This window comes from Natator depressus, chromosome 8 (genome assembly GCF_965152275.1).
Source record: "Natator depressus isolate rNatDep1 chromosome 8, rNatDep2.hap1, whole genome shotgun sequence".
NCBI lineage: Eukaryota > Metazoa > Chordata > Testudines > Cheloniidae > Natator > Natator depressus.
In genome coordinates, this window is record NC_134241.1 from 82,300,467 (window position 1) to 82,318,690 (window position 18,224).

An 18,224-nucleotide genomic window follows, 5' to 3' on the forward strand; every position below is an offset into this window, starting at 1 on the left:
GCCAGGCATCCTGTTTTTGACCGGAATGCTTGGTCGAAAAGAGACCCTGGTGGCTCCAGTCAGGACTGCTAAAAGTCCAGTTAGCCGTGCAGCAGGGCTAAGGTAGGCTCCCTGCTGCCCTGGCTCTGCGCAGATCCTGGAAGCATATCTGACTCCTAGGCACAGGGGTGCCCACGGGGGCTCTGTGTGCTGCCCCAATCCTGAAAGCCAGCTCGGCAACTCCCACTGGCCGGGAGCCATGGCCAATGGAAACTGCCGGGGCGGCGTCTGCGGGCACGAGCAGCACGCAGAGCTGCCTGGTCACGCCTTCACCTAGGTGCCAGAGGGACATGCAGGCTGCTTCCGGGAGCTGCCTGAGGTGAGTGCTGCCCCAAACCCCTTCCTGCACCCCAACCCCCTGCCCCTGGTCAGAACTTCCTCTCACACCCACACCCCCTCCCGCACCCTGATCCCCTCACTTCTGGCCCTATCCTGGAGGATATAAATGCACCTCCAACCGGAGCCCTCATCCCCTCCCTCACCCCAACCTCCTACCCCAGCTCGGTGAAAGCGAGTGAGGATGCAAAAGAGCAAGTGATGGAGGAAGGGCAGATGGAGCGAGTGGGGGCGGGGCCTCGGAAAAGGGCAGGGCCTCAGAGCAGGGGGTGGGGCAAGGGTGTTCGGTTTTGTGCGATTGGAAAGTTGGCAACCCTACTCCCATCCTGGTGCTTCTTGGAAATTAGGAGCTCTGTATGGCATCCATCTTCTGCTATTGTGGCTTGTGCTGGCATTTTGCTCTCATCTTATGTGGCTTATGTTCTGAATGGCAACTCCTCCTGTTCCCCTTAAAACATTGCTTTAGCCCAGAGGTGGGCAAACTACGGCCAGTGGGCCACATCTGGCCCGTGGGATCATCCTGCCTGGCCCCTGAGCTCCCAGCCAGGGAGTCTAGCCCCCAGCCCCTCCCCTGTATGTGTGCCGTGCAGCTTGTGCCTGCCCACCTCCCAGGTTTTCCTGCCGCTCTGAGCAGCCTGGTAAGGGAGGGGGGTGGAGGGGTTCAGATAAGGGGCAGGAGGTCACGGGGGGCAGTCAGGGGATGGTTGGATGGGCTGGAGGTTCGTGGAGGGGGGCGGTCAGGAGGCAGGGAGCGGGGGAGTTGGATGGGGGTGGGGTCCCGGAGGATCGAGGGGTCCTGGGAGGGGGGTATGGGGAGCAGGGGGGGTTGGATGGGGGGGTCCTGGGAGAGGGGGGGACAGGAAGCAGGGGGGGTTGGATAGCGGGTGGGGTCCTGGGGGGTTGGAGGGGGCGATCAGGAGACAAGGAGAAAGGGGGGGTTGATTAGGGGGTAGGGTCCTGAGGGGGGCGGTCCTGGTACGGGGCGGTCAGGGGAGAAGGAGCGGGGGGGGTTGGATGGGTCAGGAGGTCTGAGGGGGGCAGTCGGGGGTGGGATTCGGAGGGGCCGGGGGCCAGGCTGTTTGCAGAGGCACAGCCTTTCCAACCTGGCCCTCCATACCGTTTCGCAACCCCAATGTGGCCCTCGGGCCAAAAAGTTTGCCCACCCCTTCTTTAGCCCTTTCTGTCACCTGCCGTCTACTTTCCCCAGTTTAAGAGCTGCACAGTTATCATGTGGCTTTATCAATTAATATTTCTACACAATTCTGTGATTCTTATATGGTTACATTAAGGAACCTTAATGATAATTTACATCTAATTTGGCTAATCCAAATACAGATACAGAATTTTTTTTAATCTTGTGAAATAACTATGATATTTTATGTAACATCACTATGCCTTTTTTTTTTTTTAAACTAATGCATTTTCGCTAGAGATAGATGTGGTAAGTCTGATTCTGCTCTCATTTATGCTAACTTTATACTGGTGCAACTACTGTCTTCAGGGGAATTAATCCTGACTCTCACCACAGTCTGAGATTACAATCAGGCTGAGAATAAACAAGATGATTTCCGAAATACCCATGACATTTTGTTTTTGCATATCACCCAAATAATGGTTTGGGGGTAAAAATTTGGAAAAAACCTGCCAAATTTCTGGCTTTCATCGCAAATTGAGTTGAGTTTGGCACATCTGAAAGCATGTCCATGACCCTCTCAGTTTCTTCCTGAACTTCAGAAAATAGCACAGAGATTAATAACTCCTACTCTTTAGTAAATTACTGCAGTCTTACTGGAAATACGCGTTCTGAAATGTAGTGGTATTCTTTGGATTCTCCTTTTTATGTCATTATCTGGTATGCTTTTCCAAATAATAGTTGTTAGATTGTAGTGTTGGTGCTTGAACTCTCAGGGCAAATGAAAACATGTTGCATTTGGATGAGTACATTGATTTCTGTTTTTGTGCAACAAAACAAGTTAGCATGTAGTGTTTTGGTTGGGGAGAAAAAACAGGTTGGGGACCCACTTGCGGACTCTTGTAACACTCCTCCCTCACACACACTCCCTGACAATTGAGTAGGGAAGCCAAGGGAATTTATGAGCCCCAACAATATTGAAGTCCTGGGCTCTTCTTGTCCACCTAAAGAGAGGTATGGCACAGGACTGGGAGCCTGAATTAGGGGTTATTGTGGGCTTTGCTCTTATGAAAACTACAACCTAACTCAAGTGGTGTTAGTTAATGTTTGTAAAGTAATTTGAAGAGTAAAAGTGCTGTAGGTAATACTAAATACATTTAATAGATTTTCTTTAATAATTCAAGGGTGAGAAGGTAAAAGTGAAAGAGAACAAGTGTACTACAGTGTATATATTTGCACTTGGCCTTTGTTCTCCCCTAGGTTGAATCTTATTTTGGTTTCTCCTCTTCTGTATCCAATACAGTTTTGTGAGGAAAAATTAGTACTGTTATAGGTGCTGTATGTCTACTCATGAGCTACTTCCTAGCCATGGTACTGGGAAATAAAACAGTGCAGTCCTGATTTTGTAATTCTGCAGTTGGATTTGTTTCCATAGCACTATTTATTACTGTTTATCCTCTCTCCACTCTGTATTGTATGAACAGATAACACTGATCACAGGTAACACTAAATATCTTGGATGATGCTGGGTCTGTCTTTTAAACAGCTCTTCCAGCACTACAGTCAGTACCAACAGAAAAAAGGAACTTGCCCCCAGGCTTGTCATACCGCTAAAAGTTTTCCCTTGGTTCCCCCACACCTTTAATTTTAAAAAAAAATTCAGATGGAGGTAGGAAACTGACCATGAGAATTACACTTGGCCTTCTGTCTTTTGCAGTAATGATTAAGGGAAGCATAGAATTAGACTATTAGAAAGTACTACTCTTTTTTAGCATGCCAATTCAGCTACAAGAACAGAGATTAAATAGAGACATACTTGAGGAATCTGATTAGTCTTCCATGTTCAAGATATTGACAGAAGAAGGGCGCACACTCCAAAGTTTGGAGGTCCACTGTAACTGTTCCAACATTATAAGATATCAGTTGTCAAATGGCAGATCAAAAGTCTAAGGCTTGGTTACACTACAATGACTACATACATACTTTGGTATAACTGCGTTACTCAGGTGTGGATCCTGAGAGATGTAGTTATACTGATAATAACCCTCTGTGTAGAAGCTCTCCCGCCGACATAGCAACTGCCTCTTGCAGAGGTAGACTTACTAAGCCAATGGGAGACCTCTCCCATTGGCTTAGTGCATCTCCATCAGATGCACTACACAGCAGCACAGCCTGCATCAGTGCAGCTGCACCAATGTGAATTTGAAGCATTGACCTGCCCTAAATCATTGATCCAAAATTGATATAACCACCTGGAAAAGATTTAATTTTATATTTAAGAAACCATGACATTTGCTCGATTGATTAAAATTAAATGGCTGAAATCCATTCTCTTTGTGTGTAGTTATAAAAATGTCCTTTATATTTCATGCGATTGTATTTATTGTGTGTAATCAGCTTTTTTTCTCATGTGACTTTAAAATTCTTCCAATAGTAAATTGGAACTATGATTTATGAACTCACTTTTGGCTCTACTATGGTTATTGTAGATCAGTTTTCTTTTACATTAAATAGTTGATTGGCTGTACTTAATAATTACTTTAAAAATATCTGAACCAGACAGGCATTTTAACATTTACCTAATATTATATAAGGGGCATGTGTCTTTAGGGTTTTGACACTTTTTACATTCTTGATTAGTTCAAACTATGCTGTTTTTCTGTGATTTTCATAAAACTGGTGAATGCTTATTTGAGAACCTGTCACTCTTCTTGTACTGGAAACAATTACAAAAATATATTTTCATTATAAAATACATACTAGCTTTGTAAGCAATGAATCCTTATTCAAATGTTTTAGTGACATCGTTGCCCTTTTTCTTGGTCGTAATACAGTATTGTCAAATGTGACCACATAAGTTAGTCAAATAAAGGGTCTGGAATGGACCATGGCCATCCACAATGGTGATTGGTAGGATCAGAGCACAGCATGGAAATCTAATAAACCATGCACCAGAAGTTTACATTTTCTCCACTTTTGCAGTAGTTGGAAACTGTTAAATTTTCTCCTTCCCCACACCCCCAGAAAAAGACGTCCAGCATTGTTTAAGATTTTATTCTTGTTTATTTCTTTAAAAAGTAATACAGTGACAAATAAGTGAAGCTTTTTGTGAGGCAGATATCCCTCATTTTTTAATATCTGTTGAATCTGGCAAGAAATATTTAGAAGTGTATATGTAAACTGGAAATTGGTTTATTTGATTTTGCTTGCTGTTGTCAGCTTGAAATGTCACTTCCTGGTCCTTATGGATAATACTGCTAAGTAAAACAACGCAAATAAAATTGACTGTCTAAATGACCTTATTCTAGGAAGACTACAAGCACCTTAATCAATATTTGTTTATTTTCTATTTCAGTTCTTGCAATTTCTTCAGCCTGTTTCCCAGTAACTGTTACAATTCAAATTTGTGAAAATTTATCCAAAAATGTCATCATATTATGGGGATAGCTGGTAGTGACCCCTATATTTAGCTTACCTAATATTTTCCATTGTAAAGGATTATTGCAACTTTTTCTTTGAGAAACTCGGAAGCCTCCATTGTTTGCAGCCTGGAGAACTCCCTCAGGCTAGTGAAGTGCTCTTTCTTTGTCACATGAAATTCTGTCAAGCTTTTGCTGAGGTATAAAGTATTAAAAATTGCCATTACTATCACTTGCAGGCTTCAAGGAAATGTTGGCAGCCTGCCAAAATAACAACTAAGTACAGTGCTCACACCTTTTGGAGCTGGGCTGATTCTGTTACCAGTGCAGCAGCAGCACACTGTGTACGGGGAGTTGTTAGAGCAGCTGTGGGGAGCTGAGTTGTGTGGGGTTTTTTTTGTCTAGGGCATGGTGGGACAGCCAGTCCTGGCCCCCAGTGGTTCATGGGACAAGAACAACCTTCCCGCACCTCGTCACCTCCTAGTGAGTAAGCCCTTCTGAGCCTGGCATCTAGCCCCAGTGTTCCCTCTTTCTTTCCCTCCTCACATCTTCTCTCTCCCATTCTGGGGATCTGGAACTGCCCCATTTAGAAAAGGGAGGGGAGGGAAGAACTAGGCTAGGCTCTTCTCAATCAATCTGTTTCTTGGGCATAAGGGATGAAAGTAATATTAATTTCTTACCGGCATGGGTGCAGCTCCGGCCCCTGGAAGGGACAGGGCCTCGGGCGGAAGGGGCAGGGCTGAGGGGGGTCAGCCTCCCCCAGCCAGCCAATCTGCACTGCCTGGCTTCTGCTGCCTGGGGCTCCAGCAGCAATTTAAAAGGGCCCGGGGCTCCAGCCACTGCCATGGTAGCGGCAGCAGCTAGGAGCCCCAGGCCCTTTCAAATCGCCAGCCCCAAGGCAGCTGCCCCTTTTGCCTCCCCCATCGGCAGCCCTGCCGGTAAGGTCCCCAGCGGCAGGGCCACCGACATGGGGACGGAAGGGGCAGCTACATTTAAGGAGGGTCCTTTGCCATGGCAGCACTTTAACATCGCTGCCCCTTACACCTCCCATGTTGGCGGCCTTACTGGCAGGGCCACCAACGGGGGAAGCAAGAGAGGCAGCAATGTTACAGCACTGCTGTGGCAGTGCTTTAACGTGGGCTGCGTACAGGCCGGTACCAGCTTCTTACCAGTACGCTGTATCGGTCTGTACCAGCCCACTTTCACCCCTGTTGGGCACCCTCTTCCCCTCATCACCTAAACCAACCCTCCAGACCCAGCATGTGGCCCCAGCAGCTCACTCACTCTGTCTCTTTTAGGGCTATAGGAGCTCAGTGCTCTGTTCCCTCTGGAATACCAGCTACTGCCAGCTAATGTAGTTAGTCCTCTATCTTAAAATGATAGTCTACTCTATGCTGTGCTGAAGGTTCAGGCTTAACCCTGATGATAGTACATACTGAATGGTGTTATAGTTGCACATAATTCAGTTTGTTTTTACCTTTTTTCTTTAAAAAACCCAATCCTTAGAAATTATGTACAAAACCCCCAGTTAAAAGAATATTTGGGTTGCAAAGTCAAGCATATGAAAGTTAGAAAGTGGCAGAATTACAGTTGTCAGTGTGTGGTTTTAGTTCAGCCCATTTCTATTGCTCTTCAATTTGTGCATTAATTAATAGAAATTAATTTTTTTGGCAAATAGCTTATGTACCAAAAAAATTCAGTTTTGGCTTGACCAAAACTTAATGAATTTGTGTGAATTTGTGAAAATTTTAGCCAAAAAAAAAAGGGGGGGACAGTCTGAAAATATCTAAGCAAAATGTTTTAAAATTTAGCTGGTTTTCAAAAAATATATATAAACCACCAAAACAAATGCCAAATGAAATATTTTACATTTTGGTTTTGTTTTTTGGTGAGAAAAACAGACAAACAAAAAAGTCACTTTGAGTCCATCAAAAACAAAGGGTTTTTCCCCCAAGATTTTTCAGCTCAGTCACCGAACTGAAAAATCAGTTATTTTCCAGCTCTAATTATGTGTATGTTGAGAAAAAACTGGGTCTATAAACGATGGAATTTGTTTAATGAAAATATTAGTGATTGATTATGATATGTGCAAATGTTCGTGAAATAAAGATTTAGGTCAGCATTTTCAGAACTGGATGCCTAAAGTTGCCCTTAAATTCATATTTAAAGACCTACATAATTGGGCAGACCTCCCACAGTTCTCACCAAAGTCAGTGGGTTCCTAAATGTGGATGTAGAGGCCTATCTTTGGGCGCCTAATTTTGAAAAATGTGGCCTTCCTAAATAAAGTACAAGTTATTTATAAAATAAATAATAAAATCTTTCAAGATGGTTTTAGGGAAACATGACACTGTTTCAATATCTCTTTCACTGAGTTGTGCTATTGCCATTTTAATTTGGGACTGCCACTTTAGTGATGCTTTGTGGCACGCACTTCAGTTGATGTTGCAAACATTAAATGAGTATTGGAAGTCAGAAAGTGTCAAAGTAGCATGGTAAATTATAGTAAGCTCTTTTTTTCTTTAATGAATTTCAGCCATTTAGTTCTATTGCCAAAGACGACAGAGTCTTAATGTTAGACTTGGAAAGAATGAGCATCTCCTGCACCTGTGTGTTACAGTATGTGAGAACTGCCGCTCAGGTTACAAGCATATGTGACATAGATAATTTACCTTTTTGCACATATCTGCATAAGTCTGTTTCTGTACCACATGCGTCTACAAAAATGGCCACTTCTTCTTTGGATATTGCCTGTGTGACTCTCCGCTCTGACTGATGTTTGTGCCCTCAGACCTTTCAAAATAGTTAGATCGTGCACAAAACCCCTCAGGTTATTTAAGGATGCACAGCCCAACTGCCACTTGGTTCATTCTGCACTCCTGGGGAAATTCTGCTCCAAAAAATTAAAAATTCTGCAATAAAATTAAAAATTCTGTGCACAGTATTTTCAAATTCTGCATATTTTGTCAAAATAACACAATATAATCATACCACTTTAAATTATTTTTCATCATTTATTTCAAAATACCTGTCAGCAAGTATGTAACAGTACAGACAACAAAAAAGATTCAGGAAATATTTTTTGACAAATAGATTCCTTACTAGGCATATTAATACAGAACTCTGAGTAATAATTCATGTAAACTACAATACAGAACAGTATTTCCCATACCCCTCAGAAACAGTGCAAAGGCTTAGGGGAGTCAGGGGTAATGGAGGAGCTGAGGGAGAGGGAAGTAATTGCTGGGAAGGAGCCTGGGTGTGAACTTGAAGGGTTGCTGAGTATGGGTGGGAAAAGTATGGAACAGTTTTTTTTGGGAGGCGGGGAGGGATTGTTAGGGAGCTTCCCACATGCAGACCCTGGCTGACCTCTAGTCCCCATGTGTCCTTGCGCCCCCTGTCCACATGTGTCCCTCCACCCTCACGCAAGCATCCACTCCCCGTTCCCAGGTGTGTCTGTGCCTCCACTCAGCCACCCCCTATCCCTATGTGGCCCTGCACCTCCGTCCCCCTGTGGCCCTGTGCCTCCACTCCCATTCAGCCACTGCCCCAGTTTGTCCTCCCCCACTAGCCCTTATGAGCCCCTGTCTGATCCCCCAGCAGCCCCATGCTGTCTGTCTCCCCATAGCCCCTGTCTCCTGACCTGGCCCGACAGGCGCTGTGAAGAAGGCAGGCTTTTTTTCTTCCTAGCTGGCCAGGAGCTGTTGCTCTGTACTAGCCCCACAGCGCCCTCTGGTGGGCAAAAGCAGCAACTTTCTGTCAGAAGCTTTTTTTGTATGCAAAAAAATGAATATGCATGGCTCATTAATTATGCATGCACACAGTGGCACAGAATTCCCCCGGAAGTAATATTGACAACTGTAGGCACAAGCAGAAACTCAGGTCTGGTCTACACATCGCATGGCAAGCCAGGGTATGAACCTACAGCACATTAGCTTGGCACAGGATACAGCCAAGTGCACTATGGAACTTTTTGTGTGCATTAGGAAGAGCCACACAGCAAGTTAGTGTGCAGCAATCAAGTGCACTGTAGATTCAGACCAGGGCTTGCTGTACACTAACTTGCGATGTAGACAAGCCCTCAGAATGTCTCTCATTATCATCCTGGGTGTGTCTCTAGGAAAACCACTCTGTTTCTTGTTCTTATGAGTATAAAGTTATAATAGTTATTGTAAGGGATAGCTTTTTGGCACATTTTGGAAAGTTCTGCCCCTGTTTGGCTCTTTCTTTTCCTTAGGTTCCCTTCAGCATCTTCCACTTCAAGGCAGATTGCCTTACTTGATGTGCTTTGGATGATTGTGGCGAAATCTGCCAACTTCAAGCATTGTCCTTCTTGTACTCGTACTGTGTTTGTGACTGATGAGCACACTCTGCAGCCCAGTCTACTCGCAGAAGTTTCATCAGTTTAACTAAATCAGTTTCTAAATGAATTTAGTTAAATTGGTGTAGTTTTCAATGCGGGCATTCTTAAATTGGTTTGAATAGCTAATATCAATTTAGCTTACTTCAGTTTATTACCAAGTTAAACTAAATCAATGATAGTTACTCTTTTTTAACTGATTTATATTGGTGCAGTTTCTTTGTGCAGAAAAAGTGTATACCTTTTCTGCTTCAGGGACGGACATAATCGTGAATTCTGTTTTGTATGCTAGCCTTCTCAAGGTGCATGCATCAAGTCTAAGAGAGTTGACTCAAGCACCATCTTTGGGAGGCAGACATATAGGCCTCATCATCTGCTAATGAGCATTCAGGCACACTGGAGGTCCTGGTCTGAATCCAGGACAAGCAGCCTCACACCCAAAAAAACCTTGATGTCTCAGGACTCAACAGTGTCATCCCATAAGGAAAGCTCTGATGCTAAAGATTATTCCAAACAACAATACAGGAGTTCTCTGTCCCACTCTCCTAGATCTGATGTTGGAGATTGTAAAGGATGTTGTGAGAGGTTACTTTATACGGTCACACTCCATGACAGCCACCCATCCACTTTCTGATGACCCACGGGAACTTAAGGCAAAACTGCTATGGTTTATCTTTCCTCCAAAAGAGAGCCATAGAGGAGGTCCCTCAGCAACAGAACGGGAAGGGATACTATTTGCTTTATTTTCTAGTTCATGAAAGAGAATCTAGATGTTGCATCCAATGATGAATCTTGGATGTTTGAATAAGTAAAATAGGCAACTGAAATTCTGTATGGTGACACTGGCATCCATAGTTCCTTTCCTGTGTCAGCAGAATTGGTTTACAGCTCTTGATTTGAAGGACACATGTTCCATATTGTGATATTACCTGCTCATTGAAAATACTTTTGGGTCTGAGTGAAATGCCGTCATTGCTGACAATAGGTTCTGAAGTTCAGATTTTCTGTGGCCCTAAAAGTTTTCATCAAATGCCTTAATATTAGTGATCTATCTGAGTGCTTCGGCAACTAATAAAAGATTATTTGCCTCAAAGTTGCAGTCTGACCTCAATATATTCTGCCAGTTGTTCCTGTTATTGAACCTAATAGTTAACATCACAAAATCCATTTTTGCCCTTTCACAAGTGGATCTCATACGGGTGGTTTGGAACTCCATAATCACCGCATTGTATCTCCCACAATACTGATTCCAAGCTATGTTCAAAGTGGCTTCTGCTGTAGTTAGGCAATTGGGCCTCATTTCTTTTGCACGTTTATCATTTTTCTTGCTCAACTTCAGTTGAGATAATTGCAGGTCTGGCTAAATACGATCTTCATCTAGACAATAGAAGAGATTTTTAAAGGCACAAAAGTCAGTTAACTGCCCTTTCAGTGGAAGATGGGTGCCTAACTCTCCTACTTGTTCTGTGGAACATTTTCCCTTAACATGGACTTGACAGATTGCCATACCTGCTGCAGTTGTACTTTCCATATTGTGATGGATAAAACAAGGATATGATGACAAAAGCAAACTCTTCACCCAACTACACTATGTTTTAGGGTTAATTTGAGGTGTTCTTCTGGATCAATTCCTAATTTAAGGCCTCTAGACACAGGAGAAGATCCAACTTCATGTATTGTCTTGTGACTGAGCTTGGCCCTTCTGGCCTATAAAGAATCCTTGCCTCCTTTAAGGAGCACTTCTCTTACATTTTAATGCTATCACTATGATTATATGAACTTACACCTCATATTGTTCATCAGGAAGCCATGAAGTTCTGGAACCAATGTGCCCATCACTGTATCATGCTCATAGATCCCCATCTTACAGGAAAAGACAATATCCTGGTAGATGACGACATCAGCAAGAAGTACAGCACCCAACCCAAGAGGCAGTAGCCAAAGCTCTGCTTCTGAGATCAAGTGGATCTGTTTGCCATGGAGCACAATACTAAGTGCAACTTTCTGCTACAAGATTTGGAGAAGTTCAGAATCTGTAAACATATTTCATTTAGGCTAGAGCCAGACATTCCCATATATTTTTTTCCTCCAATTCCACTCATTCCCTTGGTTCAACCGAAGATTTTATGGAACAAGATCAAGGAGCTTCTTATAACCTCAACTTGGTTTGGTTAGTTTTAGTTCTCCAATCTGCTGGATCTGCCAGTAGATCAGTCAAGGTATCTGCCCAATGGATCAGATTTCCTGTGCTAGAAGCAAGGCCAAATTCAACATCCCAGTGTGAGGTTCCTGAGTCTATTAGTATGGATACCAGCAGAATGACCAAATTAAACAGACTAGAGTGCTCAAAAATCCACAATTATCTGCCAGAAAGTAGGAGACCATCCTCTAGAAATCTCCACATAATAGAGGTTCTTTCCTTCTGGGTAAGACAAAATAGTTCTTATGCTCTCCAGTTTTCCATTTCCTTTTTTCTGAGCCACCTGCTTCTTCTCAGAGAAACTGGTCTCTTCCTCCAGCTCCATAAAATGCATCTGGTTGTGATTTTTGTCCTTTTGCCCACTGATACAGGACTCTACTGTGACTCCATATGTTTTATGGAAATATGTTTATAAGTGTGAATATGATGTAACTGGAATATGCTTCATGCAAAAGGTCTCTTGTAAGGTATCATTACAAAGCTTATGATCTACTGAGTGTGTTCATCCTATTTGTTTGCATGTATTATTTCTATGTCTGGAGTTAAGAGAATAAAGTATAAACTTGTATTATTGATGTAAACATGTTACGTGGAAGCCATTAAGGGTGCTTCAGAATCAATGAACTTTGAATGGGTTTATTTACATGGAAATCTTCCTATGTACCTGTCTTCCAGCTACTAGGTAATGAACAAGGAGGTCTTACAATGACATGTGATCCAGTTACCTGAACTGGAATCCATCTTAAACCTGGCGCTTTTCCATTTAGAAGGAAGGGTGGGAACCCAGAGAGAGACACAGAATTCCTGCCTTGTGCCAAAGATATAAAAGGGGGTGGAACAGAACAAAGGGGGCTGCCAGTGATGAGAAATCCCATCGTCCTGATCTGGAACTAACAAGGTCTGTACCAGGGGAAAGGATTGGGCCCAGACTAGGAAGGAGTTTAGTCTGTGAAAGAAGCATATTGGAACATCTCTGAGGGTGAGATGTTATCTGTAATCAGTTTCTTAATGTATTAGGCTTAGACTTGTGTGTTTTGGTTTTATTTTCCTTGGTAACTTACTTTGTTCTGTCTGTTATTACTTGAAACCACTTAAATCCTACTTTTTATTCTTAATAAAATCACTTTTGTTTATTAATTAACCCAGAGTAAGTGATTAATACTTGGGGGAGCAAACAGCTGTGCATATCTCTCTATCAATGTTACAGATGGGGGACAATTTGAGTTTACCCTGTATAAGCTTTATACAGAGTAAAACAGATTTATTTGGGGTTTGGATCCCATTGGGAACTGGCTTCTGGAGACAGGAGTACTTGCTGAGCAGTTTTTGGTTAAAGTCTGCAGCTTTCAGGGCGTGGTTCAGATCCTGGGTCTGTGATGCAGCAGGCTAGCGTGTCTGGCTCAACAAGACAGGGTTCTGGTTTCTCAACAAGACTTCAGAGAAAACGGGCCCAGAGGTAGTTTCAGCATATCAGGTGACAGTCCCAAGGGGGTCCGAGTGACCAAACCTGTCACATCTACTATTTTCTCTTTGTTTTGAAAAAAATGATGCATGAGTTTCTTCCTGTTCAGGAGTTACTTTTATTTTAGGGATGTAAATGTGCTCTCAGATTGGTTCAAGTGACCGTTGTGTCAGAATATTCCCTGCATCATCTCTCACTAAAGACTATGTCAGCTAAGAGAGACTGAATTCTTGATACCAATGGCTGAACCTCTGTATAGAATAGGATGTGTCTTAAGGTGGTACTTTATCTGTGGTGGACTCTGATTTCTCCCTCAACGAGTTATTGTCTACCATTTTTTCCTCTAAGCACCAGTGAGGTGAGTCTGCATTTTTTTAGAGATGAAGGAGGCACTTAAATGGCTTTCTAAACAGAATTACATTTTTCTAAGTCACCTACATAATTTGTATTATGATAAGCACAAGGGTAATTCTAAAAGTCAGTCAAGTTCCACCCAGATATTTTTGAAGTGGATTAGACTATGCATATTTGCTTGCTATGAACTAGCAGGATTTGAATACCTACAGCTGCCTCAGTGGCTGTTCTTGAAATACGCAAGGCTGCTATGTGGAGTTCTAGCCATATCTTCATATTGCTCCCTGGATTTAGCTTCTAGTTTACATTCTCAGTTCGGGAGAGAAGTTCTGCAGTGTTTCAGCCGAGACTCCTCAAATCCACTTCCTTTCCACTTGTTTATTAACAGGAGTGGAGATCTATGTAGGCAATGCTATAAGAAAAAGAAAGTGATTACCTATCACAGTAACATAGTTTCTTCGAGATACTGTCTGCACTGATTAACAGTAGTCTCCCATCTTCCTGACTATTTTGGAGAATAATTTAATGGAAGGGAATGGATGGCCTTTGGGACTGTAACCCCCATTTATCATCAGGTAATGCGTGAGGATATAGTCGGGTGTGTGTACATAGCTCCAACAAGCACTGCTGTCCAGAAAGTATTGAGCTTGTAGGTAAAGGGAATGTACATCACTGAGTGTGGAGCCTGCAGGAAATTTATGTTAAAGAACCACAGTTACTATGGTAACTATTATTTTCCTCAAAAAGAAAAGGAGTACTTGTAGCACCTTAGAGACTAACAAATTTATTTGAGCATAAGTTTTCGATCTACCAGCTCCTCAGCTTTTTTTTGCTACCATTTTGCCTTTTTTTCTCAATGTCTGTGGTCTTTCTGTGTGTTCCGCATAAGAGGAAGTTCAGTGGATTTCTTTCTTCACTACTGCCTTTAACAGAACAGAATGGGAGGCAGTGAGGTAAAAGTTATTTTACCCATCTCATCAAGATGGTAAGCAAACTGCTCTTCCATACACTGACATAAAGACGCAGAAAGATGAATCAGTGGAAGGACTGCAAGAGGAGACAGCTAACTGCCATAAAGGGTGCCAAAGCTGCCCAGGAATAAGAGCTCAATTTTGGGGAGCGCTAGAAGTTCCACATGTTAACTGTTTATTTTTCTTTGTTATGCTATATGAAATCCCTTCACAGTTTAGATGCAGTGCAGTAGGCAAAGACAGTTGCTCAGCAGGGCTCCTAAACTCTGTAAGAGTGGAGTTTTATGCCTGCACATTTAAAGATCCCCATATGGCATCTCTTTGCCTAGTCCCATTCAGCATCTTCTGCCCTCATGCTAATGCATGCCTTCAGCTAGTCATCCAGTCTAAAGTCTTCCTTCTGTAATTATCTTCAGTTTGTAGTTCATTTTTAGAATGATTTCAGACAAACTGAAAATTGCCAATGATTTTAAATTGTAAACTCTTTGGGGCATATACTGTGTCTCATTTCTGTGAAAATCACTGTACTGACTTCTGGTGCTGTATATATTGTAAAAAAAAAATGGCGATTGTTAAAAGTTGCTACATAATGTCCATTTTGCCGCAGAATTTATTCAGCTGAGTAATTTAGGTTTCATGCGCCACATGGTACAGCCTTGTCCAATATTCACTAGAATGCACTAAAACTCTACAGCAACCTGTACAGACCCTAACCCTATTTGAAAACATTTTTCTTCCATTTCCTCTTTTGGTTTAGTGCTCCCCCTGTTTCTCTCCTTTACCTCCATAGCTGCTGTTCTCTCCTTTCCCCTCTCATTACTGATTTCTCTTCCTCTTCACCTGAGTGGAGCTCAGGATCATGCTCACTGCCAACTGACTCTCAGTTTCAGATGGAACATTTTGCTGAGCATAGCAGAGAGGTGGCTATGGGATTCAGTGCTGAGAGCTGGCCACTTACACTTAAGCGTATGTCTATGTTGCAATTAAAAACCTATGGCTGCCCATGCCAGCTGATTGAGGCTCATGGGGCTTGGGCTAAGCTGCTCTTTAATTGCAGTGTAGACACTTGGGCTGGAGCCTGGGCTCCAGGAACCTGTGAGGTGGGAGGTTCCCAGAGCTTGGGCTGCAGCCCCAGCTGGAACATCTACACTGCAATTAAACAGCCCCACAGCCCAAGCCCCACGAGCCTGAGTCAGCTGGCATCGGCCAGCCACAGATGTCTAATTACAGTGTAGATATACCATTAAGAGACAACCAAGGGTAAGGAGTGATTAACTTGTTGGGAGAGGTGCTGCTGTTTTCTAAGTACAGCATCATTACTATATCCTGCTGCTTGCTACCATTGCCAGTTCTTGGGTCAGATATTCTAACTCTTATATAGTACCAGCCAAATTGGGATCATGTGCAACTATGTTTCTTTAAATATTTGTAGAAGAGCAAAGATCCTTGAGAATTGATGACAGAATCAGTTCTACTTCCGATGGTTATTACTATGTTATTTTCCTCTTAATGGGCATAAACCATGTCTAACTGTTTGTGTGTACACATAATTATGGCTGCAAAGGGGTCAAATCATTTTATCTTGTAATTAGGATCCCCCCAGGTGATAAAATGTAGAAACCTGTGTTTTCATTTTTTTACTTAAGACTTTGTCAGAAAAAGTTAAAATAATTAGATAAATTGAGATGACATCCCATGTGACTTTGTGTTGTTGATTTGGTTCTAACCTGTTGCATTAGTGTTTGAATGTTGGTTTCTTTCAGTATATCCAGGGCATCATGTAATTTGTGGTTATGCAACCATGTAAATACCATATAATTTACCTTTTTGCTAAGATGTCACTTAAATCTGTTTATTATGCAGATCAGCACAAATGAATTTTTCCTGTAATTTTCTGTTCCTCAGCTTATCTGCTTGCCATTTTAGGATCTCCAGGAGAGAGAAATTGTGTAGCCTGACAGAGAAATGGGGAATACAGCAACATGAGGTTCAGAAGGTGCTAGTGCACTATCTTTGGGGACCATGGAGAAAGATACAGAAGCATGCGGCTGCCATCCTATGGCTTTAAGGAACAGAACTATTTCACCTACAGGTTTCAGAGTGGTAGCCGTGTTAGTCTGTATCAGCAAAAATAACGAGGAGTCCTGGTGGCACCATAGAGACTAACAAATTTATTTGGGCATAAGCTTTCGTGGGCTAAAACCCCCTTCATCAGATGCAGTGGGTAAGGCAACTCCCATCTTTTCATATGCTGTGTATTTATACCTCCCTACTGTATTTTCCACTCCATGAATCTGATGAAGTAGGTTTTAGCCCACGAAAGCTTATGCCCAAATAAATGTGTTAGTCTCTAAGGTGCCACAAGGACTCCTTGTTGATTTCACCTACAGTGCATCAAGAGTGCAGCGCTGCTTAGGAGTTATGAATGCAGCTGCTGCCTCCTTCAAGCCTGCCCTGGTCCCTACAAGGCTTTGCTTCAGGTCCTTTTAGCCATCTGTCACCCACTCTCCCAATTTAAAAGTTGTAACGTTTATCAAATGTCTTTGTAATCAGTCAGCATTGCTTCATATGTCTGTACTGCTGTGGTGCATAAAACAGGGACGAATTAAGGAAAGGAGAGACCTTGATTTGGCTTAGTTAATACCGTAGAATAGTCTCATATTTTGAGAAATTAATTTGTCAGGACTCTGAACTTATTTTCTACATAATCTTTAACTAACCTATTTAAATGTATAGCAGTGTTTTTCATTTAAATACTCTCTTAACAATTGTCTTGTTAATTCACTGTCATTATACTGTAAAGATAAGTTTACATATTTTCATACTCTCGTGGATGAGTATCTAGGATGCATTAACCTGCATCTAATAATAGCAAACAATTACTTTAGGTTCTGTCTATGTTTTTTATTAACCTTAATAAATAGTAACAAATTTTTCATTGTTTGATTTTTATATATAGAATGTAAATCATTCCTTGTTTCATGGTCATAATGTTTACCAAGTAATACTTTGCTATTATGATATCTGGTACTTAATGTAACTAGGAATTTTTAAGTGTATTTGAAATAGAAATTTTAATATAAGCACATGTAAATAGGCAGTTCCATTAGTTGCTGTCATTGTCAAGCAGAATCAAGCTGTTCTAGAAGCATATTGTCTTGCCCTGATTGATACAAATAGCACACTCCCAATGTTTTCTGTTTACCCTACTTATCCATATATATAGTTTTCTGAGAGGTGACACTGTCATTCTTTTTCCTTCTGGCTGAAAATGAAAAAAAAAATGCTGAAGTAGTTCCCTTCCATTTGTCAATTCATGCCTTTATCAATAACATGTGGGTGGCCTGACTTTATTTATTTATTTGTTTATTTTTAAAATAGCATTCAGGCCTTGTGCATCATATATGTCAGTTGAATGGGTTGCTGAAATCTGGAATTCTGACAGGTGGAAAAGAAAAAATATGCAGTTGAACAGAATTTTTTTTTTTTTGCATATATTTATCATCTTTGATGTAATAGAGCTCCAATGCTAAGGTCCAGTGTTGTATGTTCAACTTTTAAATAATATGAGGAATGCAAGAAGATACGGCTGGGGTTTAAGATTCACGGATTGGACGAAACGTAGAGAGTCCTACTGTGTCACACTAACATCTCCTCCAGTCCATACGCAGAGGTTTGAAAACTAGATCTGAACCCACTTTTTCCCAAAATTTGAGATAGAAAATGATTCGGTCCATCATTAGAGGAATAGGTTCAAACTGCAAATTTTAAATATGATGTTTGTTTTGGACCCATTTCTACTGTTAGTGGTTTGACAGGAATAACATCTTTTGATCATGTGTCAAATTAGAAATGCAAATGAAAATAATGTTACTTATCAGTTTGTCTTTGATTTATAAAGGCAACAGATTCAGTTAGCAAGATATTGTATTATTATGTTTTCTATTTCAT

At 41.9% G+C, this 18,224-nt stretch overlaps 1 protein-coding gene across 6 annotated transcripts in view; it reads left to right on the forward strand.

Moving 5' to 3' along the window:
* Window positions 1–18,224, forward strand: part of ZZZ3 (zinc finger ZZ-type containing 3) — a 106,427-nt gene that overhangs the window by 25,581 nt on the left and 62,622 nt on the right. The gene's annotated exons all lie outside the window — the stretch shown is intronic.